This window comes from Triticum urartu, chromosome 2A, assembly GCF_056163025.1.
Source record: "Triticum urartu cultivar PI428250 chromosome 2A, HENAU_Tu73, whole genome shotgun sequence".
Lineage (NCBI taxonomy): Eukaryota > Viridiplantae > Streptophyta > Magnoliopsida > Poales > Poaceae > Triticum > Triticum urartu.
This window is the reverse complement of record NC_141874.1, coordinates 516,129,838-516,145,762: the sequence shown is the minus strand read 5'-3', so window position 1 is coordinate 516,145,762 and position 15,925 is coordinate 516,129,838.

Below are 15,925 nucleotides of genomic sequence, written 5' to 3'. Positions count from 1 at the left end.
TGTAATACCCTACTCCAGTGTGGTGGTGGTGGATTGCCTCTTGGGATGATGATGAACAATACAAGGGGAAGAACTGCCTCCTGAGGTTGAGGTGTTCTTGTGCTTGGCTAACTTGTGTGGGTGAGAGTGATCTCCATCCTCTCCCACTCGGTGGTGGCTAGCTCTACTTATATATGCCCTGGTGCTCTTCACAAATCTTGAGCTGGAAGGGAGCCAACAATGGCGGGCTAATTTGAAGGGGGACAGCTAGTACAAGCCATCCTGACAAAAGTGGTCTTCGCCTGCGAAAAGCTCTGGTGGTGACGCTGTCTCGGGCTCCACGATGACCTCCGTCTTGCCGTCCTTCTGGTCCTAGTCTTGTTGCAACAAAATGGCAACTTTTGCCTGATGCCTCGGTACTCCTCGCCTGCGCTGGCCTCCTTAGAACCAAAGAGGAAACAAGGATGCTGCGCGTGCTGGCGCCCACCTGGCGCCCACCTGGTGTCGATCGTCACGGCTCATGTCACGAGAGCCTCATGAGGTTTGCTTCGCCTTGGTATCTCTGCTCCTCGTGAGCCTACCCGACTAGGCCACTCCAGAGGAGGTCCTGCGTCGTCCGCCTCGCGAGGCTTGGCCCCTCGTGAGGGTCTTGGATGCCTTGTTTGATGAAGATGGGCCATACGGCCTGCTGCCTTAGCCTCGCCGTGGGCCGCGGGCAGGCAAGTCTGGGGGCCCCGGTTCCCAGAATGCCAACAGTAGCCCTTGGGCCCAAGGTGCGCTCGGGCTTGGCTTTGCGGCGAAGCCAAGGGTCAAGCACGGAGCACCACGGGCCCCAAAAGCCTGTGGCCTCAGTTGGCACGTGGCGGTTGATTGGACGTGGGCGTCTCCGCTTCCCCACGCTGCCTCGGTGAATGCATGACTTGATGAGTCCCTGCGACATGCAAGGGAAACCATCATTACCTGTGATCATGGGGGTGCCGGTTAGCCTTCTCTTGCTATAAATGGGGCGGGGGGTGGAGCCCTCGTTGCCCATCTCTTCCTTGCTCGCTTGCTTCTTCTTCCTTGCTCCATTGCTCGTTGTGCCACCAATGGCGCCACGAAGGAAGTTCTCCGCCGCCGAGAAGGGAAAGACCCCTCGCGAGGGACACGGCTCGCCGGCGCCCAAGCGCGGACGTGGTCGTCCGTGCAAGCACGTCGTATCCCCTATCATGGCCCACTGTCGGAGCAGTGCCACGGCACGCGGAGGGGGTCGTCCCAGCCATGGCGATCCAGTTGACGAGGGGAGGCAAGCTTTGGTGGCACGGCCCCCCCGTCCGCGCTTCCACACGGTGGAAGTGTCGCCGGAGTTTATCGTCTGGTCGGAGAATCTGGCCGGCAACTGGCTCCAACTTCCGCGCTTCTTTTGCCGGCGAGCTGTCGGCCTCTGGTCCAGGCGGACTCTGGCTGCAGGTGGATGGTTGCTACAGCAAGGCCTCTTGGGTTGCAGTCGCGACTTCTGTCGCGGTCAACATAGCCCTGGCCCACGGTTGGCAGACGTTCGCCCGCGCGCGCGGCTTGGGCTGGCGGTTCGCCCTCCACTTCAAGTACGACGATGAATCAACCCTCTAGGTGAGGGTGTTTGGGGAAGATGGTCGTAGCACCGGGTGCTGCCCCGAGGCAAACGATGGTGAGGAGGTGCTCGGTCTCGGGAACGGTCGCGACGAGGATGAGGGCGAGCCTGCCCTCGGGGCGGTTGTGTCTTGTCCAGCTACGGCGACTCTTCCTCCGGTGACAGCTCCAGCAGCAGTGGCCACGACCAGCCGCCGCACCGCCGCGCCCGCTTTGAAGGCGGCAGTGGGTCATTTCATCATCGCGCCTCCTTGAAGCGTGAAGAAGGATCCAACTAGGCTCGGGGTGCCGCTAGGGGTCTGCCTCCGCAGATTGTTGCAACGCTGCTTTTGTTTTACTCTTTTTCCTGCATCAAGAATGTAACCAGTTTGGGCCCAGGGGGGCGTGTATCGAACTATGGTTCCTCGGTTGTGGCACCGTGCGTGTTGTGTCGTTATTTCGTGCAAAGATAACTTAACCTGGTATATCCGGGACGCCCTCTTCCTCACGAGGCGCTCATTTCCTCATGTCCATCTTGCCTTGGTGTCCTGCATTTGCTCGGGAACTGCAAAAGCTCGTTAGGAAGTGCGCTAAAAGATTTGCCGTTCACCCTAGCCCTGACCTGGCGCCTTGTATCGCGGTACCCTAGGGGCACGGACTAGGAGAGGCACGCCAGCTTTTGGGCTCGAACGAGGGTGGCTTGCGAGAAGGCAGAGAAGGGAGAAAATGCTCGCGAGGGCACCTGCCCAGCCCCCTCGCGAGGCATGAGAGAGATAACATGAGCTAAGCCGAGCCGGAAAAATGCAGCAAGAGGTGAGGGGGTCAAATCAGCAAGGAATGCCAAAAGCAAATTTCGATAAAGAAAAAGGGAGCCAAATACGGAAAGCAAATGAAAAGCCGCGTTTGGCACCTAATCTAGTGTTCAAGTCTTCTCACCAGCGCGGAGCTAAGTGCTGCCACTAGGCGTGGGCGGGAGCCCCAGGGCCTGAGGCCGGCACTCCTGAGACTCCGAGGCGTGTACAGCCCCAACTCATTATTACGTGAGAGTGTCACGGGCGGTGATTCTTCACAGGCACCGGGCCTTCTTCACAGGCTTTGGGCCTTTCTTCTCAGGCTCTGGGCCTTGCTTCACAGGCTCTGGGCCTTGCTTCATAGGCTCTGGGCCTTGCTTCATGGGTAAAACTTCCGGAGGTGCTGGATGTTCCAGGCGTTTTGGACTGGTACTCCGTCTTGTGTCTCCAGGCGCACGGCGCCAGGCCTGGAGATGTGGACGACCTTGAATGGGACCTCCCACATTGGTGAAAGCTTATGCAGCCCTTCCCTAGAGAGGACCCGCCTCAGGACTAGGTCACCCGTCTCGAGTGTCCTGGAGCGGATGTTGTGGCAGTGGTATCGCCGCAGTGCTTGTTGGTACCTCGTCGCCCGTAGCGCAGCTTCACGGCGACGTTCCTCCCCCAACACGAGGTCCATCCCCCACGTGGCGTCCTGCTGCGTTTCGTCGAACGCCAGGACCCGTGCGGAGCGATGCTTAACCCCGTGAGGGAGGACCGCTTCAGCTCCGTAGACGAGGAAGAATGGAGCCTCCCCCGTTGGCTTGGTGGTGGTGGTCCGGATGGACCACAGTACGGACTGGAGCTCGTCGTGCCAGCCCCTGCCACAGGCCTCCAGCTTCTTCTTGAAGGTCCTGGTCTTAAGGCCCCTCCGGACCTCCGCGTTAGCACGTTCGGCCTGACCATTGCTCCTGGGGTGGGCCACCGAAGCGTAGCAGATCTGCGTTCCAAGGTTAGCATAGTAGGTTTTGAAGAGGTTCCTAGTAAACTGTGAACCGTTATTTGTGATGATGAGGATGGTATGGACGGCTTCCACTTCCTCCCACTTGGTGAACTTGTTGATGGCGACGTAGAGGTAATGGTAGCCCCCTGGCGCCCGAGGGAACGGGCCTAGGATATCCAGCCCCCAGACCGCGAATGGCCATGTGAATAGGATAGTTTGAAGGCCCTGAGCAGGCTGATGGATTTGCTTGGCGTGGAATTGGCAAGCTTTGCAAGACTTCACCAGCTCGGCTGCGTCGTTGAGTGCTGTAGGCCAATACAATCCACTGCGGAACACCTTGACGACGAGGGTCCGTGACGACGAGTGGCGTCCGCAGTCCCCGCCGTGTATGTCAATCAGCAACACCCTTCCTTGGCTGCTGGATATGCAGCGCAGCGTGACATCGTTCGGTCGTTTCCTATATAACTCGTCGTCTTGGATACAGTATGCCGTGGCTTGCCGGGCCACGCACTCCGCTTCCTCTTCCTTCTCCGGCAACGTCCCGCATGTTAAGTACTCCTTGAATTCCTTGTTCCAGCATTCCTCCTAGGGCCCTAGCGCCAAGAGCAGCCGAGCTCCGGAGGTCGGTCCACAGGTCAGGGCTCCCGTGGCCGGAGGCTGGGGAAGCTCCTCCCGAGGCTGAGTCGTGCTTGAAAGAGGTGGCACTGCTGATGGCTTGAAGAGCTGCTCCTCAAAGACGTCTGGCTCTTGCCGTTGCCGCTTGGATGCTCTCCTGGCGATGTCATCGGCTTCCTTGTTGGAGCCCCGGGGCACGTGCTGCAGCTCCAGGCCCGAGAACTGTTTCTCCATCTTGCGCACCTCCGCGAGGTAGGCCTCCATATGCTCGTCCTTCGGCTCATACACCTTGTTGGAGAATTTGACGAGTTGTGAGTCGCCTCTTACGGTGAGACGCTTCACCCCTAGGGCCGCTGCAGCCTTCAGGCCAGCTATGAGGCCTTCATATTCTGCGATGTTGTTGGAGACCTTCTCGCCGTGCTGAAAGCAGAGTTGCACGGCGTAGTAGAGATTGTCCTGGGTGGGCGAGATGAGCACTGCTCCAGCCCCCGCACCCTGGTGTGCGAAGGCGCCATCGAAATACATGACCCAACCGTCCGGAGCCTCACTTTCTGGGGAGGTGGACCGGTCTTCTCCTTCCTCAAGTGTCGGGGCATCCGTCTATTCTGCACAAAGTCAGCGAGTGCGGCCCCCTTGGTGACCCTGGTAGTGCTGAACTCCAACTGGAACGCTTGCAACTCGATGTTCCACTCTGCGACCCTTCCGGCTGAGTTAGGGCTCCTAAGTATCCTTACCAGTGGGTAGGTTGAGACGACCTTGATGGGGTGGCCCTGGAAGTAGTGTCGCAGCTTGCGTGAGGCCACCAGGAGTGCGAGCAGGAGTTCCTGGGGCATGGGGTAGCACGCTCTCACATCCCGTAGTACGGTGCTGACAAAGTACACCGGGTGTTCAATGAGGGCTGGCACGCTGTCAAGGCTCGGGTCCTGCGGAGATCGAGGCATATCCTGAGGTGGAAGGGTTCCTGAGACCCGACTGTCCTCATGAGCTTCTGTGACGCCGCCCTGCTGAGCTTGGCCTTCCACCGCTGATGCCTTTGCTGCGCCTTCCTGACCCCGCGCTACTTCGGCTTGGCCTGGCAGGGCGCGCCCTTGGCTTGGCGCTCCTCCCGAACCGCCACCAACGCCGCGCTGGCGGAGTACGGGGTGGCGTCGAACGGGCCCTTCCTCTTCATGAGCTTGAAGAATGGTAAGGCGCGCTCTCCTAGTTTGGAGATGAAACGCCCCAACACGGTCACCCACCCTGCTAGCTTCTGCATCTCTTTGAGGGTCTGCGGCGGGCTCATGTCCTCGATAGCCTTGATCTTCTCCGGGTTCGCCTCGATCCCTCTGTGGGATACGAGGAATCCTAGCAGCTTGCCGGAGGGGACGCTGAACACGCACTTCTCCGGGTTGAGCCTCAAGTTCACTTGGCGCAGGCTCTCGAAGGTCTCCTCCAAGTCTTGAATCAATGTCCTTGCCTCGCGAGACTTGAACACTATGTCATCGACGTAAGCCTCTGCGTTCCTCCCGAGCTGCCGCCCCAGAGCGATGTGCATCAACCGCTGAAAGGTCGCGCCCATGTTGCGCAGCCCGAAGGGCATGCAGGTGTAGCAGTACACCCCACATGGTGTTAGGAAGGCCGTCTTCTCCACATCTTCCACCGCCATCTTGATTTGATGATACCCTGAGAACGCATCCAGGAAGCACAGCAGGTCACACTCGGCGGTGGAGTCGACAATCTGGTTGATGCGCGGGAGTGGGAATGGGTCTTTAGGGCAGGCTTTGTTAACATTGGTGCAGTCGATGCACATCCGTTCCTTCCCACCTTTTTTCGGCACCACGACAGGGTTTGCCAGCCATTCGGGGTATCGGACCTCACGGATGGCACCTGCCGCTTCTAGCTTGCGTGTCTCCTAGAGGATGAAGGCCCGCTTCTCAGTGGACTGCTGTCTTGCTCGCTGCTTCACAGGACGAATGTTGGGGCTGATGTCTACTACACAACCTTCTTCTTGTAGACGTTGTTGGGCCTCCAAGTGCAGAGGTTTGTAGGACAGTAGCAAATTTCCCTCAAGTAGATGACCTAAGGTTTATCAATCCGTAGGAGGCGTAGGATGAAGATGGTCTCTCTCAAGCAACCCTGCAACCAAATAACAAAGAGTCTCTTGTGTCCCCAACACACCCAATACAATGGTAAATTGTATAGGTGCACTAGTTCAGCGAAGAGATGGTGATACAAGTGGTATATGGATAGTAGATTATAGTTTTTGTAATCTGAAAATATAAAAACAGCAAGGTAACGAATGATAAAAGTGAGCGTAAATGGTATTGCAATGATAGGAAATAAGGCCTAGGGTTCATACTTTCGCTAGTGTAAGTTCCCTCAACAATACTAACATAATTGGATCACATAACTATCCCTCAACATGCAACAAAGAGCCACTCCAAAGTCACTAATAGCGGAGAACGAACGAAGAGATTATGGTAGGGTACGAAACCACCTCAAAGTTATTCTTTCCAATCAATCCGGTGGGCTATTCCTATAAGTGTCACAAACAGCCCTAGAGTTCGTACTAGAATAACACCTTAAGACACAAATCAACCAAAACCCTAATGTCACCTAGATACTCCATTGTCACCTCAAGTATCTGTGGGTATGATTATACGATATGCATCACACAATCTCAGATTCATCTATTCAACCAACACATAGAACCTCAAAGAGTGCCCCAAAGTTTCTACCGGAGAATCACGACGAAAACGTGTGCCAACCCCTATGCATAGGTTCCCAATGTCACGAAACCCGCAAGTTCGTCACCAAAACATACATCAAGTGGCACGTGGTATCCCATTGTCACCACAGATATCCACGGCAATACATACATCAAGTGTTCTCAAGTCTTTAAAGACTCAATCCGATAAGATTACTTCAAAGGGGAAACTCAATTCATTACAAGAGAGAAGAGGGGGAGGAGAAACATAAGATCCAACTATAATAGCAAAGCTCGCGATACATCAAGATCGTGCCACCTCAAGAACACGAGAGAGAGAGAGAGAGATCAAACACATAGCTACTAGTACATACCCTCAGCCCCGAGGGAGAACTACTCCCTCCTCGTCATGGAGAGCACCGGGATGATGAAGATGGCCACCGGGGAAGGATTGCCCCCCTCCGGCAGGGTGCCGGAACGGGTCTAGATTGGTTTTTTGGTGGCTACGGAGGCTTATGGCGGCGGAACTCCCGATCTAATCTCTGTTCTGGAAGTTTTAGGGTACGTGGAGTTATATAGGCGGAAGAAGCACATCAGGGGAGCCACGAGGGCCCCACGAGGCAGGGGGCGCGCCCCAGGGGGGTGGGCGCGCCCCCTCCCCTTGTGAGCTCCTCCTTACTTCCTTGACGTGGGGTCCAAGTCCACCGGGTGGCTTTTGTTCCAAAAATAACGTCTCTAGTTGATTTCGTTCCGTTTCGACTCCGTCTGATATTTCTTTTCTTCAAAACACTGAAATAGGCAAAAAAAACAGCAAATCTAGGCTGGGCCTCCGGTTAATAGGTTAGTCCCAAAAATAATATAAAAGTGGAAAATAAAGCCCAATATTGCCCAAAACAGTAGATAATATAGCATGGAGCAATCAAAAATTATAGATACGTTGGAGACGTATCAAGCATCCCCAAGCTTAATTTCTGCTCGTCCTCGAGTAGGTAAATGATAAAAAAGATAATTTTTATGTGGAATGCTAGTTGGCATAACTTCTATGTAATTCTTCTTAATTGTGGTATGAATATTCAGATCCAAAAGATTCAAGACAAAAGTTCATATTGACATAAAAGTAATAATACTTCAAGCATACTAACTAAGCAATTATGTCTTCTCAAAATAACATGGCCAAAGAAAGTTATCCCTACAAAATCACATAGTCTGGCTATGCTCCATCTTCACCACACAAAATATTTAAATTATGCACCACCCCGATGACAAGCCAAGCAATTGTTTCATACTTTTGATGTTCTCAAACTTTTTCAATCTTCACGCAATACATGAGCATGAGCCATGGATATAGCACTATAGGTGGAATAGAATGGTGGTTGTGGAGAAGACAAAAAGGGAGAAGATAGTCTCACATCAACTAGGCGTATCAACGGGCTATGGAGATGCCCATCGATAGATATCAATGTGAGTGAGTAGGGATTGCCATGCAACGGATGCACTAGAGCTATAAGTGTATGAAAGCTCAACAAAAGAAACTAGTGGGTGTGCATCCAACTCGCTTGCTCACGAAGACCTAGGGCATTTTGAGGAAGCCCATCATTGGAATATACAAGCCAAGTTCTATAATGAAAGATTCCCACTAGTATATGAAAGTGACAACATAGGAGACTCTCTATCATGAAGATCATGGTGCTACTTTGAAGCACAAGTGTGGTAAAAGGATAGTAGCATTGCCCCTTCTCTCTTTTTCTCTCAATTTTTTTTATTTTTTTATTTGGGCCTTTTCTCTTTTTTATGGCCTCTTTTCTTTCTCCTTTTTTATTTGGGCTTCTTTGGCCTCTTTTATTTCTCTTTTTTTATTTGGGCTTCTTTGGCCTCTTTTATTTATTTTTTGTCCGGAGTCTCATCCCGACTTATGGGGGAATCATAGTCTCCATCATCCTTTCCTCACTGGGACAATGCTCTAATAATGATGATCATCACACTTTTATTTACTTACAACTCAAGAATTACAACTCGATACTTAGAACAAGATATGACTCTATATGAATGCCTCCGGCGATGTACCGGGATATGCAATGACTCATGAGTGACATGTATGAAAGAATTATGAATGGTGGCTTTGCCACAAATACGATGTCAACTACATGATCATGCTAAGCAATATGACAATGATGAATGTGTCATGATGAACGGAATGATGGCAAGTTGCATGGCAATATATCTCGGAATGGCTATGGAAATGCCATAATAGGTAGTTATGGTGGCTGTTTTGAGGAAGGTATATGGTGGGTTTATGGTACCGGCGAAAGTTGCGCGGTACTAGAGAGGCTAGCAATGGTGGAAGGGTGAGAGTACGTATAATCCATGGACTCAACATTAGTCATAAAGAACTCACATACTTATTGCAAAAACTATTAGTTATCGAAACAAAGTACTACACGCATGCTCCTAGGGGGATAGATTGGTAGGAAAAGACCATCGCTCGTCCCCGACCGCCACTCATAAGGAAGACAATCAATAAATAAATCATGCTCCGACTTCATCATATAACGGTTCACCATACATGCATGCTACGGTAATCACAAACTTCAACACAAGTATTTCTCAAATTCACAACTACTCAACTAGCATGACTCTAATATCACCATCTCCATATCTCAAAACAATCATCAAGCATCAAACTTCTCTTAGTATTCAATACTCTATATGAAAGTATTTTACTAATCTTGTATACCTAGCATATTAGGATTTTAAGCAAATTACCATGCTATTTAAGACTCTCAAAATAATATAAGTGAAGCATGAGAGTTCATCTATTTCTTCAAAATAAAACTACCACCATGCTCTAAAAGATATAAGTGAAGCACTAGAGCAAATGACAAACTACTCCGAAAGATATAAGTGAAGATCAATGAGTAGTCGAATAATTATGCAACTATGTGAAGACTCTCTAACATTTAATAATTTCAGATCTTGGTATTCTATTCAAACAGCAAGCAAAGCAAAATAAAATGACATCTAAGAATAGCAAACATCATGTGAAGAAGCAAAAACTTAGGATCAACCGATAATTGTTGAAGAAGAAAGGTGGGATGCCAACCGGGGCATCCCCAAGATTAGATGCTTGAGACTTATTGAAATATTATCTTGGGGTGCCTTGGGCATCCCCAAGCTTGAGCTTTTGTGTCTCCTTAATTCCTCTCATATCACGGTCTCCCTAAATCTCAGAAGCTTCATCCACACAAAACTCAACAAGGACTCGTGAGATAAGTTAGTATAAACCATTGCAAAAACATTATCATACTCTACTGTAGCAAATCACTAAAATTATTATTCAACATTGCATACTAAATGCCTCTGCATATTTAATAGTCCTATCCTCAAATAGAATCGTTAAAGAAGCAAACATATGCAAACAATGTAAACATAACAACAATCTGCCTAAACAGGATAGTCTGTAAAGAATGCAGCAACATCCATACTTCCCTAGCTCCAAAAATTATGAAAGAAAATTCCCACTGTAGTAAATTTATCAGATATTAATATTCAAAAGGTTTCAACATTTTATCACATTCTGACTTTTCTAGGGAATTATTGCAACAGCGGTAAACTTTCTGTTTTCAAACAGCAACATGTATACTTGTAACATAGGCATAGTAAAGGCTATCGATGCCACTTTTATTGAAATAAAAGATGCAAAACATTGTTATAAATAAAAGCAAGAAAATAATAACAAAATAAATTGATGCTCCAAGCAAAACACATATCATGTGGCGAATAAAAATATAGCTCCAAGTAAAGTTACCGATGAATGAAGACGAAAGAGGGGATGCCTTCCGGGGCATCCCCAAGCTTAGGCTTTTGGTTGTCCTTGAATATTTCCTTGGGGTGCCTTGGGCATCCCCAATATTAGGCTCTTACCACTCCTTATTCCATAGTCCATCGAATCCTTACCCAAAACTTGAAAACTTCACAACACAAAACTTAACAGAAAACTCGTAAGCTCCGTTAGTATAAGAAAGTAAATCACCACTTCAAGGTACTGTAATGAACTCATTCTTTATTTATATTGGTGTTAAAACTACTGTATTCCAGCTTATCTATGCTTCATACCCTCCGATACTACTCATAGATTCATCAAAATAAGCAAACAACACATAGAAAACAGAATCTGTCAAAAACAGAACAGTCTGTAGTAATCTGGATCAAACGTATACTTCTGTAACTCATAAAATTCTAAAATAAATTGCTGGACCTGAGGAATTTATCTATTAATCAGCTGAAAAATAATTAACTAAATATCACTCTCCAAATAAAAATGGCAGCAATTCTCGTGAGCGCTAAAGTTTCTGTTTTTTACAGCATGATCAACAAGACTTTCCCAAAGTCTTCCCAAAGGTTCTACTTGGCACAAACACTAATTAAAGGCATAAAACGACATCTAAGCAGAGGCTAGATGAATTATTTATTACCAAACAGGAGCAAAAAGTAAGGAACAAAAATAAAATTGGGTTGCCTCCCAACAAGCGCTATCGTTTAACGCCCCTAGCTAGGCATGATGATTTCAATGATGCTCACATAAAGGATAAGAATTGAAACATAAATAGAGCATCATGAAGAATATGACTAGAATATTTAAGCCTAACCCACTTCCTATGCATAGGGATTTTGTGAGCAAACAACTTATGGGAACAATAATCAACTAGCATAGGAGGGCAAAACAAGCATAACTTCAAAATTTTAAGCACATAGAGAGGAAACTTGATATTATTGCAATTCCTACAAGCATATATTCCTCCCTCATAATAATTTCAGTAGCATCATGAATGAATTCAACAATATAACCAGCACCTAAAGTATTCTTTTCATGATCTACAAGCATAGATTATTACTCTCCACATAAACAAAATTCTTCTCATTAATAGTAGTGGGAGCAAACTCACCAAAATAACTATCATGTGATTGAAAATTAAGATCAAGATGACAAGTTTCATGGTTATCATTATTCTTTAAAGCGTACATGTCATCACAATAATAATCATAGATAGGAGGCATGCTTTCATCATAATAAATTTGCTCATCAAAACTTGGGGGACAAAAAATATCATCTTCATCAAACATAGCTTCCCCAAGCTTGTGGCTTTGCATATCATTAGCATCATGGATATTTAAGGAATTCGTACTAACAACATTGCAATCATTTCCATCATTCAAATATTTAGTGCCAAACATTTTATAGATTTCTTCTTCTAGCACTTGAGCACAATTATCCTTTCCATCATACTCATGAAAGATATTAAAAAGGTGAAGCGTATGAGACAAACTCAATTCCATTTTTTTATAGTTTTCTTTTATAAACTAAACTAATGATAAAACAAGAAACTAAAAGACTCCATTGCAATATCTAAAGATATACCTTCAAGCACTCACCTCCCCAGCAACGGCGCCAGAAAAGAGCTTGATGTCTACTACACAACCTTCTTCTTGTAGACGTTGTTGGGCCTCCAAGTGCAGAGGTTTGTAGGACAGTAGCAAATTTCCCTCAAGTGGATGACCTAAGGTTTATCAATCCGTAGGAGGCGTAGGATGAAGATGGTCTCTCTCAAGCAACCCTGCAACCAAATAACAAAGAGTCTCTTGTGTCCCCAACACACCCAATACAATGGTAAATTGTATAGGTGCACTAGTTCGGCAAAGAGATGGTGATACAAGTGGTATATGGATAGTAGATTATAGTTTTTGTAATCTGAAAATATAAAAACAGCAAGGTAACGAATGATAAAAGTGAGCGTAAACGGTATTGCAATGATAGGAAATAAGGCCTAGGGTTCATACTTTCGCTACTGTAAGTTCCCTCAACAATACTAACATAATTGGATCACATAACTATCCCTCAACATGCACTAAAGAGCCACTCCAAAGTCACTAATAGTGGAGAACGAACGAAGAGATTATGGTAGGGTACGAAACCACCTCAAAGTTATTCTTTCCAATCAATCCGGTGGGCTATTCCTATAAGTGTCACAAACAGCCCTAGAGTTCATACTAGAATAACACCTTAAGACACAAATCAACCAAAACCCTAATGTCACCTAGATACTCCATTGTCACCTCAAGTATCCATGGGTATGATTATACGATATGCATCACACAATCTCAGATTCATCTATTCAACCAACACATAGAACTTCAAAGAGTGCCCCAAAGTTTCTACCGGAGAATCACGACGAAAACGTGTGCCAACCCCTATGCATAGGTTCCCAATGTCACGAAACCCGCAAGTTGGTCACCAAAACATACATCAAGTGGCACGTGGTATCCCATTGTCACCACATATATCCACGGCAAGACATACATCAAGTGTTCTCAAGTCTTTAAAGACTCAATCCGATAAGATTACTTCAAAGGGGAAACTCAATTCATTACAAGAGAGAAGAGGGGGAGGAGAAAGATAAGATCCAACTATAATAGCAAAGCTCGCGATACATCAAGATCGTGCCACCTCAAGAACACGAGAGAGAGAGAGAGAGAGAGAGATCAAACACATAGCTACTGGTACATACCCTCAGCCCCGAGGGAGAACTACTCCCTCCTCGTCATGGAGAGCACGGGGGTGATGAAGATGGCCACCGGGGAAGGATTGACCCCCTCCGGCAGGGTGCCGGAACGGGTCTAGATTGGTTTTTTGGTGGCTACGGAGGCTTCTGGCGGAACTCCCGATCTAATCTCTGTTCTAGAACTTTTAGGGTACGTGGGGTTATATAGGCGGAAGAAGCACGTCAGGGGAGCCACGAGGGCCCCACAAGGCAGGGGGCGCGCCCCCTACCCTCGTGAGCTCCTCCTTCCTTCCTTGACGTGGGGTCCAAGTCCATCGGGTGCCTTTTGTTCCAAAAATAAATTCTCTAGTTGATTTCGTTCTGTTTCGACTCCGTCTGATATTCCTTTTCTTCAAAACATTGAAATAGGAAAAAAAGCAAATCTGGGCTGGGCCTCCGGTTAATAGGTTAATCCCAAAAATAATATAAAAGTGCAAAATAAAGCCCAATATTGCCCAAAACAGTAGATAATATAGCATGGAGCAATCAAAAATTATAGATACGTTGGAGACGTATCAGGGGCATACTCTTAGATGATGCTGGATCACCTCCTTCGGGACCCCTACCAGCTGATTGGGCTGCCACGCGAATATCTCCTTGTTCGCGCGTAAGAACCTCACCAAGGCTTCTTCTTGTTCCTGGTCGAGACCGGCTCCTATGGTAAAGGTGGCTCCTGAAGGCTCGTCCTCGCTGACCGGCACATGCTTGGTTTCCGCCTTGTCTTGGGTGAACAACTGCTTCTTCTTGGTGGGCATGGCCTCCCTGGCCGCGGGGGTGCCGGCATCGGCGGGTTGTGCTGCTGCCACGGTCTTGAGGGCGAGCCTGAGCACCGTCACGGCCTCCTTAGTGTCCCCCTTGATGGTGAGGACGCCCTTGCTCCCCGGCATCTTCATGAGGTTGTAAGCTGGGTGAGTCGCCGTCATGAACTGAGCGAGAGCTGGGTACCCGAGGATGGCATTGTACGGGAGACCAATGCGAGCGATGTCGAAGTCCACCAGCTCGGTGCGGTAGTTGTCGCATGTGCCGAAGGTGACAAGGAGGCGGATCTGTCCCAGGGAGTGGGCAGCTCCACCACCCACTCCTGAGAAGGGCTTACTGATGCCGAGCCGCTCGAGTGGCACGTGGAGAAGGCTGAAGGCTTCCACGGAGAGAAAGTTGAGGCCAGCACCACCGTTGATGAGGGTCTTAGTGACGGCCACGTTGCAGATGGTGGGCGTGTAGAGCGTCGGGAGCATTCCGGAGCCGGCGGTGGAGTCAGGGTGGTCTTCTGAGCCGAAGGTAAGGTTGGCCTCTGGCGCAGCCCAACCCGGCGAAGCCCCCGGGTGCCTGGAGGTGTCCCTGATCTGACAGAGGAACGGCTTGGCGTGGTGGTCTGACGGTGGTGCTTGAGAGCCGCCCAGCAGGGCCGCGACTGCGCCGGCACCGCGTAGAGAGCGGTGAAGAGGTCGCGGAGCTCCGCCCAAGATGCCACCGTGGATCCGGGAAGGTTGAGCAGCCAGGTGTGTGGCTCACCGGCGAGGGCCATGGGAAGCCAATTGGCCATGACCTTGTCATCACCCCCGGCTTAGAGGACGGCCTCCTCATATGCCAGCAGGAAAGCTGACAGGTCCACCGTGCCGTCGTAGCGCGGCGGCATCTCAGGCCTGAACTTGGGCGTCCACTGCACCCGCCGTAGGGCGGGGGCCAGGGCTCAGAGCCCCCTGGCCCCATTGTCAACGCTGACCGTCGGAGTCGGCGTCAGGGCGCCTGCCATGTGGGCGAAGTGCGGTGGCGATGGAGCGCAGATCGACGGAGGGGAAGCTGCGGCGCACCCCTGCCTGGCGCACCAAATGTCGGATGTGGGGTTCCGGCAAACCCTTAAGGTTCGAACACTGGGGTGCGCGTGAAGTCTTTCCCTCCTACCGATATATGCCCTAGCTCGCTAAGATCTCGCGGACGAACTCGACCAACTCGCAATACAGAAGGACACAAGATTTATACTGGTTTGGGCCACCTTTGTGGTGTAATACCCTACTCCAGTGTGGTGGTGGTGGATTGCCTCTTGGGCTGATGATGAACAATACAAGGGGAAGAACTGCCTCCTGAGGTTGAGGTGTTCTTGTGCTTGGCTAACTTGTGTGGGTGAGAGTGATCTCCATCCTCTCCCCCTCGGTGGTGGCTAGCTCTACTTATATATGCCCTGGTCCTCTTCCCAAATCTTGAGCGGGAAGGGAGCCAACAATGGCGGGCTAATTTGAAGGGGACAGCTAGTACAAGCCATCCTGACAAAAGTGGTCTTCGCGTGCGAAAAGCTCTGGTGGTGACGCCGTCTCGGGCTCCACGATGACCTCCGTCTTGCCAAATCCACCTCCTTCAAACTAGCAGAAGAAATAGTCAAATTCCAGGTCTATCCAACGGACCCTAAGAAGACAGCATCTATTGGAGCACAACTAGACCCGACGGTCGACGCCGCACTAAGGGATTTCCTTCGCGAAAACTGGGATATATTCGCCTGGCACCCTTCTGGCATGCCTGGAATCCCACGTGAGCTGGCCGAACATAGCCTTAATATCTTAAAGGGATACAAACCAATCAAACAAGCACTGCGGCGCTTTTCCGAGCCCAAATGACAAGCTATGGGGGAGGAGCTGGCCAAGCTAATCGAGGCCGGATTCATCAGAGAAATAAAACATCCGGACTGGCTGGCAAA